Source organism: Myxocyprinus asiaticus, chromosome 26, assembly GCF_019703515.2.
Source record: "Myxocyprinus asiaticus isolate MX2 ecotype Aquarium Trade chromosome 26, UBuf_Myxa_2, whole genome shotgun sequence".
NCBI lineage: Eukaryota > Metazoa > Chordata > Actinopteri > Cypriniformes > Catostomidae > Myxocyprinus > Myxocyprinus asiaticus.
The window spans coordinates 15,922,389-15,943,068 of record NC_059369.1 but is presented as its reverse complement, the minus strand read 5'-3'; the positions used below and the strand labels follow the sequence as shown (position 1 = coordinate 15,943,068).

Genomic DNA, 20,680 nt, shown 5'->3' with positions numbered 1-20,680 from the left:
CAGTAAACAATAGAATTGTATGTCAGATTGTTGAAATTATAATCTTGTTTTGTCTGTGCTTTATCAACAGCGGGATGGTGATTGGCTTTCACCTGCTCTCGGGGTTTAAGGTCAGTCTATTCTGAGTGGCAGGCAACATTCGTGTTAAACCGTGGCTTTCTACATTCCCTCATAATTGGTGAGCCCCTGGGATCGGGGCTGGTAACGGTAGGCTGTTCTTTAAATAACTACACATCTATGTTGCAGGAGGCGTCGGCAGGGACACAGAACAGAGCGTGACTTAAATAAAAAACACATATCTGTGAAAAAAAAAAACAAACTGAAAAATAACTATTCTTAGAAACTCAATACAGTTTGACCACAACTGTTTCATTGTATAGAATTCATTTCTGTGCTTATGTGTCTCTGCTGAGCTTGTGATACTTGTGTTATGTTAGTTGATTTGAATCTCTGCCCATTTGGCTTGGAGATGGGCTGTCATCTTAGATTTTTTTTTTTTTAAGTTAGCCATGGAATGATATTCAGGCCTAGCCACATAAAAAGTGATCTTGTTGAATCTTAAAGGCATTTATTAGTATGCACGCACACACACACACACACACACACACACACACATGTTGGTGCAGCTAGCATTATGAGGACTCTCCATAGACATAATGTTTTTTTTACTGTACAAACTATAGATTTTATCCCCTAACCCAAACCCTACCCCTAAACCTAACCCTCACAAAAAAACTTTCTGCATTTTTACATTTTCAATAAAACATTGTTTAGTATGTTTTTTAAGTGATTTGAATAATGAGGACACTAGGAATGTCCTCATAAACCACATTTATAGCATAATACCCTTGTAATTACCAGATTGTAACCTAGAAAAATATCCTCGAATACCACCCAAACCCGCCCACACACTCCACACACACACACACACACACACACACACACACACACACACACACACACACACACACACACATACATTGGATAAATATGCTCATAATTTAACATTGTTACTTTCCTTTGTTAAAAAACAACAGTAAATTAGGCCACTAGTACTACAAAATACTGTTTTTCACTTTGAGTTCTGCATGAAGACACATACTATATGAAGATCTGAGAACTTTAACAGAAACGCAGACATGATGCTTTTGAGAAGAAGAGAGAGACAGAAGCTCTGTGTTATTGTGTCATTAGTCTTCACTCACGGTGATTGCAGTTTAAACAACGGTTGTATGTTGTCTTTGGCAGCATTTGGACTCAGTTTTTGTCTCAGATGAGCTTCAATCCTCCAGCTGGTGTGAACAATCACAGTCACATTTGTTTACCTAGCTCTCGCTATTATATCAAACTAGTTATAATTACTATTGACTAACCCAAACCCAGAAAGAAATCTTTTTGTATTTTAGAAGTAATGTACGTACAGTATGAATTGTTTGTGAAATTAGCTCACTTCTGTGGACCAGTTTGTTCCCAAATATAGCCAAGTACACACACACACAATACATTCAAAATACACAACTCATGACTATAATTATGACCATAAACACATGTGAAATACAAATATGTACAAAATAAAGTAAAATAACTTGGAATATGTAACATGTAATAAAAACAATGAGATCCAGATGTGATATGTGTGCTAAAAAATGCATTTTTAAATATTTTCATTAAGATGAAAATAAAGAATACACTAGGAGGAGTCATGTGACGCCATGCGAGGATCGGACGTGTGAACGGCGAGCTCTGTGCACTTTTCTAGTTTTTATTAAAAAAAAAAAAATTCTCCCCAGTTTGGAATGCCCGATTCACAATGCACTCTAAGTCCTCATGGTGGCGTAGTGACTTGCCTCAAACTGCACTTCTGAGACCGCCAATCCACGCATCTTATCACATGGCTTGTTGAGCATGTTACCGTGGAGACATAGCACATGTGGAGGCTTCACGCTATTCTACGCGGCATCCATGCACAAATCACCACGTGCCCCACCGAGAGCGAGAACCACATTATAGAGGCCACGAGGAGGTTACCCCCTTTGACTCTACCCTCCCTAGCAACCAGGCCAATTTGATTGCTTAGGAGACCTGGCTGGAGTCACTCAGCACACCCTGGATTTGAACTCACGACTACAGGGGTAGTCTTTAATACAATAAGCGTCTTTACTCACTGAGCTACCCAGGCCCCGCACTTTGCAAGTTTTAATACTTTTTAGGACATAAACCGGTAAGATTCGATACACTCTGTTCCATAACTGTTCTAGGAGGACAATATGTCAAAGAAATCAAAATCCTCATGCTCTGGAGACATTAAAAGACACTTACGTTCTGGGAGTCGTCTTGGTTGGAGACGTGCGGGAAATGCGGCGGGAGATGCGGCAGGAGATGCTGAACATGTCGGCAATGCTGACGAAGGTCGTTGCTGACTTGGAGGATCTTGCTGTGATACATTGATTGATCACCACCATGGAGGCGAAGTTCACTGATGTGGTTACAAGAGTGGGGGATGTCGAGAAACGTATCGATTACCTGGAGTCATCGGTGAGGGAATTATCTGCTAATCCGCTAGCAACCAAGGTGGATTTGGAACATGTCTGGGAGAAGCTGGAGGACATGGAAAAGCATAGCCGGCCAAATAACGTCCATATCGTAGGAGTCCCGGAGGGAGTAGAGGGACAGGATATGGTGAAATTCCTGGATGAGTTCTTTCTGAATCTGCTTGACATAGCAGCCCATAAGCTGGAAATCAAGTGAGCTCACAGGGTTCCTGCTCGTCGATCCGCGGAGGGAGACAGGCCCCGATCAATTCTGGCCAAATTTCTGAGATCATCCGATAAAGATCTAGTGTTATGTGAGGCGAGGAGTAAAGGAAGGCTTTCTTGGAAGAACCACAGCAATTTCTTGTTCCCAGACTTTGCGAACTCGACAAGAGAGAAACATGATTGATTCAAGGAATGCAAGAAACATTTACATCAACGGAAGGTCGCTTTTGCACTGATATTCCCAGACAAATTGAGAATAGATGCTAAGGATGGCCGTAAAACATACACATGCCCACAGCAAGAAATGTCCTTCATAAAGTCAGTGGAGTGAGTAAGTCATCTCGTTGTACTCACGATGTAGCCGAGTGGACCAGCTCACTGAACATTCGCTTGATTGTTTGAGGAATCTGAGTGCTTTTTTTGTGCTGGTTCCGCCTAGTGGCTGGAGTTTATTTTGTAGAGTAACACACCTTCAGGACAGTTTTATGGATGAATCTACATGCTCTTTGTGCTTAGTCCACCTACAGGCTGGAGTTTATTTTGTAGAGTAACACACCTTCAGGACAGTTTTAAGGATGAATCTACACACTCTTTATGCTTAGTCCGCCTATCAGCTAGAGTTTATTTTGTAGAGTAACACACCTTCAGGACAGTTTTATCGATGATTCTTTGTGTTTATTCTGCCTATTGGCTGGAGTTTGTTGTATAGATTGTCTTTTGCTGTGTAATTCTGTCTCACAAAATTTGTATAGAAACACCGGACTTGAGCAATCCGATGGCAAGCTTGTTACGGGGGCTCTCGTAGGTGTGCATGGACTGTTTGAGTTTGGATGGATGGACGGCAGTTGGCGCTGTCGTGTGTGGGGTTAATGTGCATGTTTTTCATTTTTCTGTTTATTTTGTTCTGGGGTAAGTTCGGGTTTTGACGGTTGCACCAATGTTGGAATGTGGTCTTTATAATCTTTTTTGTGAAGTTTTTGACACAATCTATTTTTTCTTATATGTCAAAATGTCAAATGTTAATATGAGTGGATTCTCTCTCTCCACGTGGAATGTGAATGGGTTGGGGCACCCCATAAAAAGAAGAAAGGTTATTTCTCTTCTTAAGCATAAGAAATATGATATAGTGTTTCTTCAAGAAATGCACCTTTCTCCGCAGGAAGCTGAAAAATTTGGAAAGATATGGGGTAACAAAATGTTTTATAGTACTGACTCGAGTAAGAGCAGGGGAGTCATTACTTTGATAAGTAAACATCTACAATTCAAATGTCTCAGACAGAGTCAAGAAAATCAGGAAGAGTCATTATTGTTTTCGCTGAAATTCAGGGACAAAGTCTTATTTTGGCTAATATTTATGCACCTAACGTTGATGATCAGGGCTTTTTTATAGATCTTGAAGGGATGTGGCAAGCCGCTGGCACCCCTCATGATATAATATTGGGAGGAGACTTTAATCTTTTGATGGACTCAGTCCTTGATCGTAGTGAAGCAAAAGTGTGCAAGCCTCCTAGATCAACATTGATGCTTCACAGGATGTGTAATATCTTGGCCTTACAGATATTTGGAGACTTTTGAACCCATCTGGTACTATACATTTTTTTCATCAGTCCATAAGATTTACCCTAGAATAGATTTTTTTTAATATCTAATGCTGGGTTCACACTGCCAGCGACATTCAGTGACAAAACGACCTCATCTCATTCATGTTCAATGAGATCTGGCGACTTCCGGCGACACGAGCGACGGCGACCATTGACGACTGGATGTGGGTGTGTCCAGCAATGTGACAAAGTTGAGAAATGTTTAACTTTATGCAAATGAAGAGCGACTTTCGGGAGCGACAGCCAATACGAGAGAAAATGGTAGAGCTCACGTGATCCTTCTCTCAGCTCCTGCAGTGACGGAAAGATGGAGGAAAGGCTAATCCTTGCTGTTAGCAATTTTCCAATGTTATATGATATGTCTCTGCCCATGTACAGGGACATATTTAAGAAAAATTATGCGTGGAAAGGTGTATCTGAGATCGCGGGGATTCCAAGTAGGTTTAAATCATCAAATAGCCTGTAAAATTAACTATTAAATAATTTGTTTTGAAAATGTGTTACATGTATGACAGCAAACGAAACCATATAAATGATCAGATATAGTGGATAAACATACCATATTAATAACCTTACTAATACTTTAATAATAATATTAATTGTATTAATATTAATTGTAAAGAAACAGTGCTGTTTATACTATCCATACACACATACACAATGTATACAATGTACTGTATACTTATGTATATACTATATATTAATACTATAATATTAATACTGTATTAATTAATGTACTGTATACTTATGCATACTGTATATATTAATACAATATATGTATTCTGTGAGATATACTGTAAATACAGTATATATCTTACAGAGTATATTGCATTATATTACAGAATAAACAATATATACTATGGTTACTCATTACATCTGATCATAAATTGTCATAATTTGTTATATATTGTCATAAAAGGAATATTTGTCTGTGTGTGTGTGTGTGCGCACATGCCTTTTTTATTTTTTGGGATTGTTAGTGGAAGAATGCAAAAAGAAATAGAAAAACCTCCATGACATATACAGGCGAGAATTAAACAAATTGAAAGACAGAAAAAGTGGTTCAGCAGTTGATCACATTAAACCTTGGAAGTGCAGTGCCATCATGGGCTTCCTCAACCCCTTTATGGAGTTCAGAGCCACCAGTGGAAACATGCGTTGGGGAGCCCATTTTGGCAACTGAAGTCCAAAACCAACAAATGAAGGCAGTGCCAGTCAGACAGCCAGCGGGTCAGGGAGAACCAGACAACCAGCCAGATCCACTCAGCAGCCCACCAGCCACAGTCACTAGTCAGCCAGATCCTGCAAGCAGCCAGCTAGATCCAACCAGAAGCCAGCAGAATACAACCAGCAAACAGCTAGGTCCAGGCTGACAGAGAATGGGAATCAAGACAGGGGGAAGAAAAGCCTCCCCAGGGCATTTCAAAAATTCCCTTTTGAGAAACATCTAATTTCAGCCTTAAGCAGGGCAGAGGCAGCACCATCTCATCCCCCACCAGCATCTGAAGACCCAGATGAACTTTTCCTCTGGAGCCTGTTGCCACAAATCAAAAATCTTAATTTAAGAAAGAGGGAAAGTGTTAAATTTGAAATACATCAAATAAGCTTTGAGGCCCAGTGCAGTCAGGAACAGGAAGAGAGGAAGTTGTTTTGTCGCTGAGTGGGTACAGCTGACAAGGCCTTGAGGGGTGTTTGTAAGCTTATTTACTCTCGTGGTCCTGTCAGCTGTACCCTGCAGGCAAGGTTCATAATATTAGTGTTTTTTTGATGTTTATGTCATTAAAATAAAACACAATAACTGTAAGGTAATTTTTTGGAAAAATAAATACATTTGTTTCAGACTTTTCAATCTGTTTCTTTTTGTGATTATTGTTAAGGGGATAGTTCTTCTGCATAACACAAATTATATTTTGAAGAATGTGTTTTTGTCCATGCAGTGAAAGTCAGTGGGGTCCAATATTGATTTGATAGATGAAACTATTTAGTATATATTAAAGTTCATAGCCTTTTATAGTTTGATTCCCATACTGCAGTCACTATAGGTGTTATGCTTTATTATTCATACTTATTCATTCATATTGCTGTTATGTATTTGGGGGAGATGTGTTTAATGGGCATATCTAATAGTGTAGCCAGGATATCATTGTTTCAAGAAATGACACATGGAAACATTGCTCTTTTATTATAATGTGGGTGGCTCTTAAAAGAGCCTTTGGTTTGGTTCTGAGAAGAACCTTTCACACCTGTGGCTGCCAGGGAACTGCACCCTCAGCACAGAAGTAGTCAACAAGGGTCTCCCTCACACACATTGCTTCCCATGCTGCATTGTTGCTCCCTACTCTTCTGATGTTCAGCAGTGCAGAGACTTCTCCGTCAGCAGCAGGGGTTAGTGGGTCTGGCCCAGTTCTTGTTGTCCTCCGCAGAAAGTTGTGTAGAACACAGGTGGCCTTCACACAGGCTTCCGCATTGGTAGGGCAGACACCAATTACACGCCGATACATTCGCCACTGTGCTGCAAGTATACCAAACGCATTCTCAACAGTCAGTCTTGCCCGTGAAAGCCTGTAGTTGAACACCCTGTGTCTACTGGGAAGGATGGTACCTGGGAAGGGTCTCATCAGGTCTCTGCGTAGAGGAAAGGCTTCATCTGCCACGAAGTCTTGAGGCTGGGGCTCTAGGTGCTCTGCTCCTGGCAGCAGTGTGTCCTCTGGTAGGCCGAGGTTTCCACTGCGAAGAGCGTTACCAAAGGGACTATTAGCCAGAGTACCACCATCACTGGTCTTCCCATAACTGCCAACCTCTATGATGCGGAAGCAGTATTTGGCATCTACAACTGCTAAGAGGACAATACAGAATATCCCCTTGTAGTTGTAGAATAGTGATCCAGAGTTGTTGGGAGCCTGGATCAGTACATGCTTCCCATCAATAGACCCTAGACAGTTTGGAAAATTCCAGCGATGGTGGAACTCTGCTGCAATGTCCCTCCAATCTTTGGGAACAGGCATGTAGTCCTCCACCAGGGAGTCCCAAATGGCCTTTGCCACTTCTGCCACAATACCAGCTACAGTGCTGTGCCCAACACGGTAGCTGAAGGCAATACATGAATCCCCTGTTGCAAGGAACCTGTGGAAATATGTATTAAGAGTCAAAGCAGAAATGTATATGAAAAGCATATTGATCTACAAAAAACATACATGACATTTATAATTTTATATATATATATATATATATATATATATATATATAAAAGAAACAGCTTTATCTGTATTAAGAGTCAAAGAACAACTGTTTATTATAACATGTTGAATCATAAAAACATACATGGCAGTTAATTCTACATATTACATAATAAATTGTATCTGAATTAAACGTGAATTAAATGTGATATATAATGCCCTCTAAATTTATCAAAATATTAAAATCAACCAGGTTCAGTAAATGCATTATGATTTATATACTCACCGTAAGCAAACTGACAGGCGTTCACCAGGGGAAATGGCTCAGTGGAAGCTTGTGTTATCCTTTGCAATCAGGGGACCCACCCTCTGCAGCAGCTCATCAAACTGGGTTCTGTCAAGCCTGAAGTACTGCTGGAACCGGCATTTGCGCTTTCACCGCAGATAAATAGCCGCAATGGCAAAGAGCATGCCTTGTTTCTCATTCATCTTTGATTTTAAACATTTTATGTACTGATTCCATTTGTATTTAGACTTTTCCCTCCAAAATATTTGTTTTTAGCGGCAAGAAAACGGATTCGCTGTCAACAACAATGGAATGACATCAGTGAATGTCATTCATAAACGTTACTAGGCAACCAGTAGTGGGAACTCCCACTAGCGACCAAACCGCCAGCCACTGGCGACATGCAGCGACAAAGTCGCTGGCAGTGTGAACGCAGCTTAAGTCCCTCATTTCATCTGTTGTTGATTGCTCAATTGGAAACATTTTAGTCTCAGATCATGCCCTGGTGAATTTAGAGGTGCTGCCAGATATGGAGAAAAAGAAATCATATAGTTGCTGCTTTAATGTATGAGTCATTATATTGGTAAATAAACATTTACAATTCAAATGTCTCAAACAGACTAAAGATAAATTAGGGAGAGTCATTATTGTTTTAGCTGAAATTCAAGGGCAAAGGTTGATTTTGGTTAATATTTACACACCTAACGCTGATGATCAGGGCTTTTTTATAGATCTTGAAGGGATGCTGCAAACTGCTGGCACCTCTCATGATATAATATTGGGAGGAGACTTTAATCTTTTGATGGACTCAGTCCTTGATCACAGTGAAGCAAAAGTGTGTAAACCCCCTATAGCAACATTGACATTTCACAGGATGTGTAAAAATCTTGGTCTTACGGATATTTGGAGACTTTTGAACCCATCTGGTAGGGACTATACATTTTTTTTTTCATCAGTCCATAACATTTATTCTAGAATAGATTTTTTTTAATATCCAAATCCCTCATTTCATCTGTTGTTGATTGCTCAATTGGAAATATCTTAGTCTCAGATCATGCCCTGGTGAGTTTAGAGGTGTTGCCGTATACAGAGAAAAATAAATCATATAGTTGGCGCCTTAATGTGTCCCTTTTGCAAAATCCTGATTTCCAACAAATGTTAAAGACTGAAATCAATGTTTATATGGAGACCAACTGGTCCTCAGTATCCTCTGTGGGCATGGCTTGGAAGGCACTTAAGGCAGTTCTTAGGGGTCGGATCATACAGTATGCCTCATTCACCAAAAAATCCAAAGCACAAGAACTTGTGGAGTTGGAAGGAAATATTAAAAGTGCAGAGGCAGAGCTGAAGCACCGTATGTCTTCTGATGGCCTCAGAGAACTGACCCAATTGAAATATAGATATAATACTATTTTGTCACGGAAAGTGGAGTTTTGGTTATTCAGGGCAAGACAGTCATACTGTGAGTCGGGGGACAAAGCAGGAAAACTTTTGGCTAGATATATAAAGCAGAGAGAGTCTTTTTCTATCATTCCCTCAGTGAAATCTGCTGGTGGTGAAATATTTACCTCGGCCCTTGATATTAATAATGCTTTTAAAGAATTCTATTTTGATCTCTATAGTTCCACATCTTCGTCTACTGATGAAGATATTAGGAACTTTGTGGAACCATTAGATCTCCCTAAACTGACAACTGAGCAAAAAAAATTCTCTTGATTCTGAGATAAACTTGGAGGAGCTTGATGAGGTAATTAAGGCCTTGCCTACAGGCAAGGCTCCAGGGCCTAACGGCTTTTCTTCTGAGTTTTTCAAATCTTATGCTACAGAACTGGCTCCACTTTTGTTAGAAGTTTATATGGAATCATTAAAGAACGGAAAGCTTCCTCCAACCATGATGGAAGCCCGGATCAGTCTGATTCTTAAAAAGGACAAAGATCCAAGCGAGTGTAAAAGTTACTGCCCAATTTCCCTGATCCAGTTAGATGTAAAAAGTTTGTCCAAAATTCTGGCTAATCGATTAAGTAAAGTTATGACATCACTTATACAGGTGCTTCTCAATAAATTAGAATGTCGTGGAAAAGTTCATTTATTTCAGTAATTCAACTCAAATTGTGAAACTCGTGTATTAAATAAATTCAATGCACACAGACTGAAGTAGTTTAAGTCTTTGGTTCTTTTAATTGTGATGATTTTGGCTCACATTTAACAAAAACCCACCAATTCACTATCTCAGAAAATTAGAATACATCATAAGACCAATAAAAAAAAAACATTTTTAGTGAATTGTTGGCCTTCTGGAAAGTATGTTCATTTACTGTATATGTAATCAATACTTGGTAGGGGCTCCTTTTGCTTTAATTACTGCCTCAATTCGGCGTGGCATGGAGGTGATCAGTTTGTGGCACTGCTGAGGTGGTATGGAAGCCCAGGTTTCTTTGACAGTGGCCTTCAGCTCATCTGCATTTTTTGGTCTCTTGTTTCTCATTTTCCTCTTGACAATACCCCATAGATTCTCTATGGGGTTCAGGTCTGGTGAGTTTGCTGGCCAGTCAAGCACACCAACACCATGGTCATTTAACCAACTTTTGGTGCTTTTGGCAGTGTGGGCAGGTGCCAAATTCTGCTGGAAAATGAAATCAGCATCTTTAAAAAGCTGGTCAGAAGAAGGAAGCATGAAGTGCTCCAAAATTTCTTGGTAAACGGGTGCAGTGACTTTGGTTTTCAAAAAACACAATGGACCAACACCAGCAGATGACATTGCACCCAAAATCATCACAGACTGTGGAAACTTAACACTGGACTACAAGCAACTTGGGCTATGAGCTTCTCCACCCTTCCTCCAGACTCTAGGACCTTGGTTTCCAAATGAAATACAAAACTTGCTCTCATCTGAAAAGAGGACTTTGGACCACTGGGCAACAGTCCAGTTCTTCTTCTCCTTAGCCCTCTGACATTGTCTGTGGTTCAGAAGTGGCTTAACAAGAGGAATACGACAACTGTAGCCAAATTCCTTGACACGTCTGTGTGTGGTGGGTCTTGATGCCTTGACCCCAGCCTCAGTCCATTCCTTGTGAAGTTCACCCAAATTCTTGAATCGATTTTGCTTGACAATCCTCATAAGCATGCGGTTCTCTCGGTTGGTTGTGCATCTTTTTCTTCCACACTTTTTCCTTCCACTCAACTTTCTGTTAACATGCTTGGATACAGCACTCTGTGAACAGCCAGCTTCTTTGGCAATGAATGTTTGTGGCTTACCCTCCTTGTGAAGGGTGTCAGTGATTGTCTTCTGGACAACTGTCAGATCAGCAGTCTTCCCCATGATTGTGTAACCTAGTGAACCAAACTGAGAGACCATTTTGAAGGCTCAGGAAACCTTTGCAGGTGTTTTGAGTTGATTAGCTGATTGGCATGTCACCATATTCTAATTTTTTGAGATAGTGAATTGGTGGGTTTTTGTTAAATGTGAGCCAAAATCATCACAATTAAAAGAACCAAAGACTTAAACTACTTCAGTCTGTGTGCATTGAATTTATTTAATACACGAGTTTCACAATTTGAGTTGAATTACTGAAATAAATGAACTTTTCCACAACATTCTAATTTATTGAGATGCACCTGTACATATAGATCAGGTGGGGTATATTCAAGGCCGTAGCTCTTCTGATAATATTAGGCGTCTCATCAATATCATGTGGTCAGTAGCGAATGATCAATCTCCGGTCGCTGCCATCTCACTTGACGCCGAAAAAGTGTTTAATATTGTAGAATGGGGTTATCTTTTTAAGATTTTGGAAATGTATGGGTTCGGGAGTACATTTATTGGTTGGATTAAGTTACTTTGATGATATTTTATTATTTGTCTCCTACCCTACTAGACCTATGCCTTGCCTCCACAGAATTATTTATTCCTTTTCTAAGTTCTCAGGATACAGAGTGAATTGGTCTAAATCCAAAGCTTTGGCTCTAACAGCATACTGCCCGGTAACAGCTTTTCAGCTGGGCGCCTTCCAGTGGCCCAAACAGGGAATTAAGTATTTGGGTATTTTATTCCCAGCAAATTTGTGTGATTTAGTTAGTTACTTTTGACCCTTTAATAAAAAGGTTTTCGAGCAATGTGGGTAGATGGGCTTCATTACATTTACGTATCTATAACTGGGAAGGTTAATGTTATTAAAATGAATTGTGTTCTATCTTGTGTTCTACCTGCTACAATCTCTCCCTATAGATGTCCCCCTCTCTTATTTCAAGCAATTTGATAGCATAGCGAAGTCCTTCATTTGGAATGGTAAACGTCCCAGATTACATTTCAGTAAGCTACATAGGCCGATTGTCAAAGGTGGGCTAGGCCTGCCCAAGATTTTGTTTTATTATTATGCATTCGGTCTCACTGGGGGATGGAGCTTCAACTTCTCTCAAGAGATTATGGGAGAAAGATTTAAACTTGGTATTGGAGGAGGGAGTGTGGTCTAGGATTCTAAAAAACGTCAAGTCTACATCTAGAGATGCAAGGGTGCGCCTTATGCAATATAAGATTTTACATCAATTTTATTGGACCCCCTCTAGATTGTATAGGCTTGGTCTTAAAGACACACCCACCTGCTGGCAATGCCAATCAGAAGATGGGGACACAACCCATGTTTTTTGGTGGTGTGTTAAGATCCAAGAATGGGAATGTTCGGGGTAAAGGTTTAATTTTATATAATTTGATTCCGTATTTTCTGTTATGTTTATTTAATTTGTTGAATGGAATCAATAAAAATTGTTAATAAAAAAAATAAATAAATAAAGAATACACTCAACACTCAACTCTCTCTCGCACTGTGCTTTAGAAGTGCTTATACCACGGATCTGTTAAATGCTTGATTCTGATTGGTTCACGGACGTTCTAAGGTGTGAAATTATTTTTCAAGGAAATGCATGGCTATAAAGTAGTTCCAGGTCTTGACTGCATAATGGTTCCATATGACTTTGCCAAATTATTTAAGTTATTTCAAAGAATCCTACAGGCTACCACAACAAAATTAAAACAAAGTCAGTGGTTAAAGTAAATCGGTTAAGAATGTCAAACAATCTCTAAAATATCCTACAGTTATTCCAGTTTCGGTTAAAAAGAGCCCTCGCGCTCCCTCGTCTCCCCCAAACTTACACACGCTCACATACACACACACACACATTCTTTTTCTTTGGTTGTCCATCAAAATCTGATGATGATGTCCACTCATTTAATGGTGAGATCTTTGATGGCTGAACAGTCCTATCCTGGATCCACAAGCTCTATTGCAGGTGGGGCATATATATGTGGTAGTTGTGGTGGTAGTGATGGCAACCGTGGCTGTGTGTCTCCCGGCTCTCTCCTGTTGTCTTCTGGTTGTCCTCTCCATCTCCAGCATACGAGCCACTTCCCTACAAAGCTGTCACCAGATGGTACGATCAGCAGCAACATACTCCAGGTCCTCGGGTCTGATCTTACACTTCCTCAAGGCAATCTTCATTTGATCCTTATAGCGCTTCTTCAGCCCTCCAGCTGAGCTTCGACCATGATGTAGCTGGCCATATAGCACTCTGCGGGGTAGCCAACATGGGGGCATCCTTATCATGTGCCCCAGTTGACTTCTGCAGTTGGTCTTTACAAGTATTTCAGTGTGAGGCATACGCTCATGCCATGTAATTCCCAGAATGCGCTGAAGGCATCTGATGTGGAAGCGCTCTAAGGACTTAATGTGACGGCTTTATGTTACCCAAGCTTCACAGCTATAGAGGAGGGTGATGACACAGACCGCTTGGTTCTAAGGTGTGCAATTATTTTTGTGGAGGGATGAAGGTTCTTGTTCTCAAATACTCTGTGCCGAAGTCTCCAAAAGGCAGATGAGGCCTGTTTAATCTGGCACTGGATATCGTTGTCGATATCGCTATCCTCTGTGAGAATACTCCCCAGATATTTGAAGGATGTCACTACTGATAGCTGTTCACCACCAACAGTGTCTGAGTTATCGTCAAACCAGTCTTGGTGGTTCCTGCTCTTATGGCCAATGGATTGGGCTGCTGCATCATAGAGTGCAGAACTGATATAGGTCCACTGTTGTTCCATGGTGTTTTCTGGGTTCAGATAAGGTTCCAGCTCGCTTAGTTTGTCAGCTAAGAGGCATCAGAACTCACTTCTGGCTTCTTTGCTTCCCAAGCGGTTGCAATTTAGCTTCTTTTTGTTGGGCTTTTGCAACCGCAGAGGGGGACACACTTTCATATGGAGCTTGGCCACAATCTTACGATGGTCAGTCAGTCCAGCACTCTGCACCCCTCATGGCACGGGTGATGTGAACATCCTTGATGTCACTACGCCTCACAATGATGAAGTCAATCATGTGCCAATGTTTAGAGCGAGGGTGCATCCACGAGGTCTTATACTTGGCCTTCTGCTGGAAGATGGTGTTGGTTATGGTAAGGTTACGCTCAGAGCAAAGATTAAGTAGCCTCATGCCATTTGCCTTCACCCTACAAATACATGCCTGCCTAGTACTCCACACCATATCCTGTTGTTCTGTCCCACTCTAGCGTTAAAGTCCCCAAGCAAGAGGATCTTGTCACTCTTAGGGATCTGGCAAAGAGCTTCATCCAGTGCCCGATAAAAGCATTCCTTGGCCTCGTTCTCAGATGGCAAAGTTGGTGCGTAGGCACTAAAAAGTGTGGCATAACGCTTCTTTGCCAGGGGGATATGGAGGATCATTAGCCTTTCACTAATGCCAACAGGTGTTTCTGTGAGACACGCACACACACACACGCTCACACAATCCTCCGTTGCTAGTTCTAATGTGACGTGAGCAATGACGGCTTGAACTGTATTAAAGCAAGACGCTGAATCCAGGGTTGGGGAGTAACGAAATACATGTAATGGGATTACGTATTTAAAATACTAAATATTAGTAACTGTATTCCACTACAGTTACAATTTAAATAATTGGTATTTAGAATACAGTTACATTCAAAAAGTATTTTGATTAGTGAAGAGATTACTTTGCATTTTATTGTCATTTGTTTCATTTAATATTTAGTCCTTTCAGATGGAAAACATTTATACATATAAATGATGCGATCCAAAGTGCATTTGAACAGCGGTGAAACACTTTCTTATGATGTGTTACGTTCATACGAGCAGACAGAGAAGTACGTTTGAAGTAAGTTTGGAGCAGAAGAAATATAAATAAACCTTGTGTAAATTGTCAACTTTACGCTAAGCTAAGAAGCTATTTCTAGCCATTTTACATGCACATGTTACCAGACACGATCATATTTTTTTATCAAGAAAGTTCATGCTGGATCATAATTTCTTTTTTTCTAGTAAGACCTTTGATATTAGGGCATAAATCATATTCTTGATAATAATTTTTGTATTGTTTTCCTGTAAAAATATCTAAAAATCCTTAAAACAAGATCAATTTGATTTATCTTGTTTTAGAAACAACACTGCATAAGATATTTAGGTTTTTCAGAGAATGTATTTTTAACATGTGTATTTTGTCTTACTGTACTGGCAGAGTTTTTATAGTCAAAACAAGTGAAAAAATCTACCAGTGCTGAAGAAGTAATCCAAAGTATTTAGAATACGTTACTGACCTTGAGTAATCTAACGGAATACGTTACAAATGACATTTTACAGCATGTATTCTGTAATCTGTAGTGGAATACATTTCAAAAGTAACCCTCACAACCCTGGCTGAATCCATGGTGGGAGAAAGTAGTAAGAGCATTTTAGGGACGAAAACCAGAAAATGTCTTGAGATAAAACCCTTAACAACATCTTAAGGTGTGGTAACCGTGGTATAAGTGGAATAATTGACTCCGGCCCGTTGAATTGTTGAAAAATAATGCACACCCGAGGTGCATCAGTCACTCCGCTGAGCGTCGTGACCGCATTACCACCTCTGGTGTGCATTGTTTTTCAACAATTCAACGGTCCGTCGTCAATTATTCCTTACATAATGACCGTCTTCTATGTTGGCTAGTTATAATTATTTTTTTAAAGAAGAATTTGTCTAACTAAGCAGGAGCAGAGAGATATATACTTTGATATTACTAAAGATCAGTGTTCCCGTGACCTCTGACCTCTCAGTAGCCTGATCTGATCATATTTCCTGCTCATCAAATAGAGCTGTGATGATGGTATTTTTCAAATACCATCATCACACATGCACACACATACACACACACACAGTTGTTGGTACTCCTGTCATTTCGAGGAATCTCCATAGACATAAAGATCTTTATACTGTACAAACTATATATTCTATCCCCTAATCCTACCTCTAAACCTAACCCTCACAGAAGCCTTTTGGCATTTTTAAATTTTCAAAAATACATTGTTTAGTATGTTTTTAAAGCCGTTTGAATTACAGGGACACTAGGGGTTTCCTCAAAAAACACATTTATAGCATAATGCCATCGTAATTACTAGTGTGTAACCTAGAAAAATGTCCTTGTAAACCACAAAAACCTACTCACACACACACACGCAGAGTTCCGCTCACTCTGTTTACTGCATGGACGGCCACTTCGTCCCCCGAGATGTAAAATATTTGAATCTCTATCAGCGGAAGTGTTTGCATCAGTATCACCGGTCCTCTGATCTTGACAGATTATTCAACATTTCAACCTCTTTCAGACTGCCTTCCCTGCTGAAAAGACCATCTTAACCAGCATGCAATTCCCATGATGGTCTAGGCTGGTTTATGCTGGTTAGTGCTGGTTTGGTGCTGATCTAGCTGGTTGACCAGCATGGTCTTCCTAATGAAGTTCATTAAGATATCTTAAAAGCCTATTGCAGAGTGAGACACCAGCACACCAGCACCCAACACAAAATTAGCTGGTGACCATCAATGCTGGTCTTTTCAGCAGGGTGTACAGTTGCCCAACTTAGCACAATGAGAGAGCTGACATGTCCGTGTTGTGTCTTGTTTAGTTCTATAGACCATTTCAAGATTAAGGAATTGACGTCTTTTTGTTCCTTGAACAATTCCTGCTAGGTGTCAAACTCAGACATAAATCACCCTCTGAAGGGCACTTTGAAGGGAAAACAATCATGACAGTCATGCTGTAAGATCGCTTCAAATAGAATTTCCAATAAAAATGACTTAAAAAGTATGTTCTGAATGAAACTTATTGTTGAGCCCTACAAGTGACTATATCTCTCCCATTAATCAGCCAATCAGGGGTGGGGGGGTACTGGAGGGTCTCGCCTAGGGTGCCAAATGGGGTAGGACCAGCACTGCTGTACCATGATACTGCCAGAAGCAAGCTTTTAGAAAGGTAACTTTGATAAACTTCATCTTGTGCTGTGTAATGTGAAAAGGTGACAATATATTTTTAGTCCATTCATTAATGCTACACAACATATATAGGCTACTAAAGAAAATGTTGAAATTATGCTCCTAAAATCACCAGAAATGAATGCTTTGGAGCTGTTTTTGCTAAATGAATAAATAAAATATATAATTTGAAACCCCCCTACAACATCAAAGTACAATAGATTGTGTACTTGATGGGTCCCAGACTCCCCAGTAATGATGAAAGTCTATAAATGTGCCTGCTGTGAAATATACTGTACAATGTGCATAGATATTTAGTGCAGTGTGCCTTTTTTTAACACCTTTGACCACTTGACTTGGTTTACAAGCACTTTACATTAAAGGTAAATGGGGTAGGACTGGCACTGAATACAGGATATCTGTGTGGAATGAGCTGTCTGTGTGTCAGTCTGTCTGCATATGTGACAGACAGATCGTTCAGCCTCAGGGCTCAGCTGCGTTTCATAACATGCTGAAAGAGTGTATGTGCATTTGTATGTAACACTGCAGGATTCACACAGGATGCAGTGGGGGGCGCAGTGTTGAATGTTTAACTGGTAAATGTTGTGTAAAAGCTCCTGAAACATGCAACAAGCCCAGATTTCCATTAAAATGATAGAAAATATCCTTTGGTTTGTGTTTAGTACTTTGGAAACGTTGTCAAATGCAAGTTTAATATAATAGTTCAACCAGAAATTCTTCTGTCATCATTTACGCATCCTCATGTCATTCCAAACAGGCTTTCTGTCTTCTACGGAACACAAAAGCAGATATTTAGTATAATGGTCATGCTTTTCTTTTCCATACATTGAAAGCATGCAAGACCATGTGCTGTCAAGCTCCATGACCTTATTCACAGTAGCGGTATCTTTATTTTTTTGACGGAAATGACAACGAAGCTGTGAGGAATGGACTTTTAGACTTTTCAATGGGTTGTACTGTTGTTTAAAGTGTTTTAGATCATTCTGCTGACAAAACATAAAAATAATAATAATAATAATAATTTTAGACAAAGGGGGCCTGGGTAGCTCAGCGAGTATTGACGCTGACTACCACCCCTGGAGTCGCGAGTTCGAATCCAGGGCATGCTGAGTGACTCTATCCAGGTCTCCTTAGCAACCAAATTGGCCCAATAGGGAGAGTCACATGGGGTAACCTCCTCGTGGTCGCTATAATGTGTGGTTCTCGCTCTCGGTGGGGCGCGTGGTGAGTTGTGCTTGGATGCCGGCGGAGAATAGCGTGGGCCTCCACACGCACTATGTCTCCGCAGTGACGCGCTCAACATGCCACGTGAAAAGATGTGCGGATTGACTGTCCCAGACACGGAGGCTACTGAGATTCATCCTCTGCCACCCGGATTGAGTCACTATGCCACCACAAGGACCTAGAGCGCATTGGGAATTGGGCATTCCAAATCGGAATTGGAAAAGGGAAGAAAAAAAAAACATTGTTGGAAAATTAGATGTGATCTAGGAGTTTTATACAGCTTCATACAGTGCATGTTATAGAAGAGATTGTATTGTAAGTCTATCCCTCACAGCCTCGTTTTCATTCATGTCAAAAATAAAATATAGTGCTACTGTGAATAAGGTCTATAGATCATTAAAAACAACAACATCATAAAGTTAAAAATTAAAAAACAACAACCTGTGTGCTATATTCCAAGTGTTCTGAAGTCATATGACACCAACTGTACGTGTGAGGAACATTATTAATTTTAAAGTCATTATTTATTATTTATTCTCTTTTGCTGTTGCCTATATTCACATTTACTGTGTCACAATTGCTTATGTAACTGGTAACATTGACATCAAACCTGAGACAATGCATCTTTACGTACCTAGTTTAAATATATGCAAATTCACGCATCATATAGACTTCTATGGCAGCATCCTAACTGAAATGATGCCTCATAAGAGACCAATTTGGAATGCTCTACATAGGCAGCAGCTCCACGCATAATTCAAATAGTGCTCCTCACGTGCAGTGCACGGGAGACTCGACTCACAACTGATTTCAGTACAGGTGACGCGAGAGGAATGACATGATACTCTAAAGAGCAAAGCACATACATTTTGGGTAAAATAATAGTTTTTTATCATGTCATTTATCTATGCTTTTTAGAATTGAATGGTGTGGAGATGGGGGCGTGGTTGAGCGACGTTCTGTGGAGAGCGAGGCCGGGAGAGGAAGAGCTGTAAGGATTGACACCTTTGGGAAATTATCTCTAACAGCTGTTTTGTGTTGCAGTGAGAGCTGGAGAGAGATATAAGAGCAGCCCAGACCTATGTGTGTGTTTATGTTGTCTGGCAAAAATTGCTGAAATGCGAGAAAATAAAATAAATATCCGCTGTGTGTGGTTTTTGTTACGCTGCCTCCTGCTTCCTCATTCCTGTGCTACCAGGGAAGTGTTACAAATGGATTATAAGTACATTTATAATCTAAATTTATCTCGCTTCATCTGCCATCATGGATTTATTTTCTGCCGAGCTCATCACAATGCATTCTGGGATCTCCTACCTGGGGAAGGATGCATACGATGCTACCTTAGAATTTGGCCAAAACAAGATATCTTAGGATGCAGCATAATTAAGATACCAACCTTTTGGAACAGTCTTCGAATTGGGAGCATGCCTATGATGTCTTAAAATGCTGCTTATTGAGAAAGCTCGCTAGGTTTTGGAACAGACCCTTTATGTCCTTTTTGAAGCCTGGCAGTAAATATAAGAAAAGAGCAACTTAGCATTCTGCCTAATATTTCCCTTTTGTTCACATTTTGTGTTCATGATGCTTTAAACTGAATCTCGGAGCTGCAGGAGAGAATGATTCAAATTTAAACCAACTGTAGACAGTTTCAAACAGACAGACTTTTTCAGTCACTCTGTTGCGTGAGAGAGGTCTATAGCTCACACTCTCTTGTAAATCATAATTGAACAGTAGTAGTGCAAATAAGGAACTCAAACATGTCTGTTTTTAATTTCAGACCTTCTGCAGCACCAAGCAAAGAGAAAGACCACCCCTCATGGGAGACCATCACTGCTGGCCAAATCACCACACAACACATTCAGGCACAACACACAAACTCACACACTCAAATGGTAGGTGAATTTGAACATGTTAGCTGTGAAATAGGATAAATTCCATACCAATAACATGACAACAAAAGATTTAAGGTATAATAGCATGATGAATCAAATTTATCTTGTTCTTGTGAAATACAACAGTTAATGTACAATGGAAACATACTATATTTTTCAGAGCCCCAATCTACCTCCAAAATGAGTATTTACCTAAACTAAATTGCAAAAATGACTCGTTCTGAACTTTTACAACTCTTACTTACATAAGTGAAACATTAATGCATACATTAACACATGAACACATTACCGTCTACATTTTCATATCAATGACACTTATAAGAGAAACTTGGCCTGTCCAGTCACTGTGAGGTGTTAAGGAGGAATTCGGATGGAGATTATTTCTACACACCAGGAGCTGGTTGCACCAGCCATGCGTAAGTTACAAC

At 40.1% G+C, this 20,680-nt stretch overlaps 1 long non-coding RNA gene across 1 annotated transcript in view; it reads left to right on the top strand.

The window, feature by feature from the left end:
- The window catches only part of LOC127416795 (uncharacterized), a 28,077-nt gene extending 7,835 nt beyond the window's left edge, over positions 1-20,242 (top strand). The window contains exons 3-5 of the long non-coding RNA XR_007893174.1: positions 71-207; positions 19,279-19,351; positions 20,138-20,242. This is a non-coding gene — a long non-coding RNA (uncharacterized LOC127416795). The remainder of the gene's footprint in view (positions 1-70; positions 208-19,278; positions 19,352-20,137) is intronic.
- The last annotated feature ends 438 nt before the right edge of the window (positions 20,243-20,680 follow it).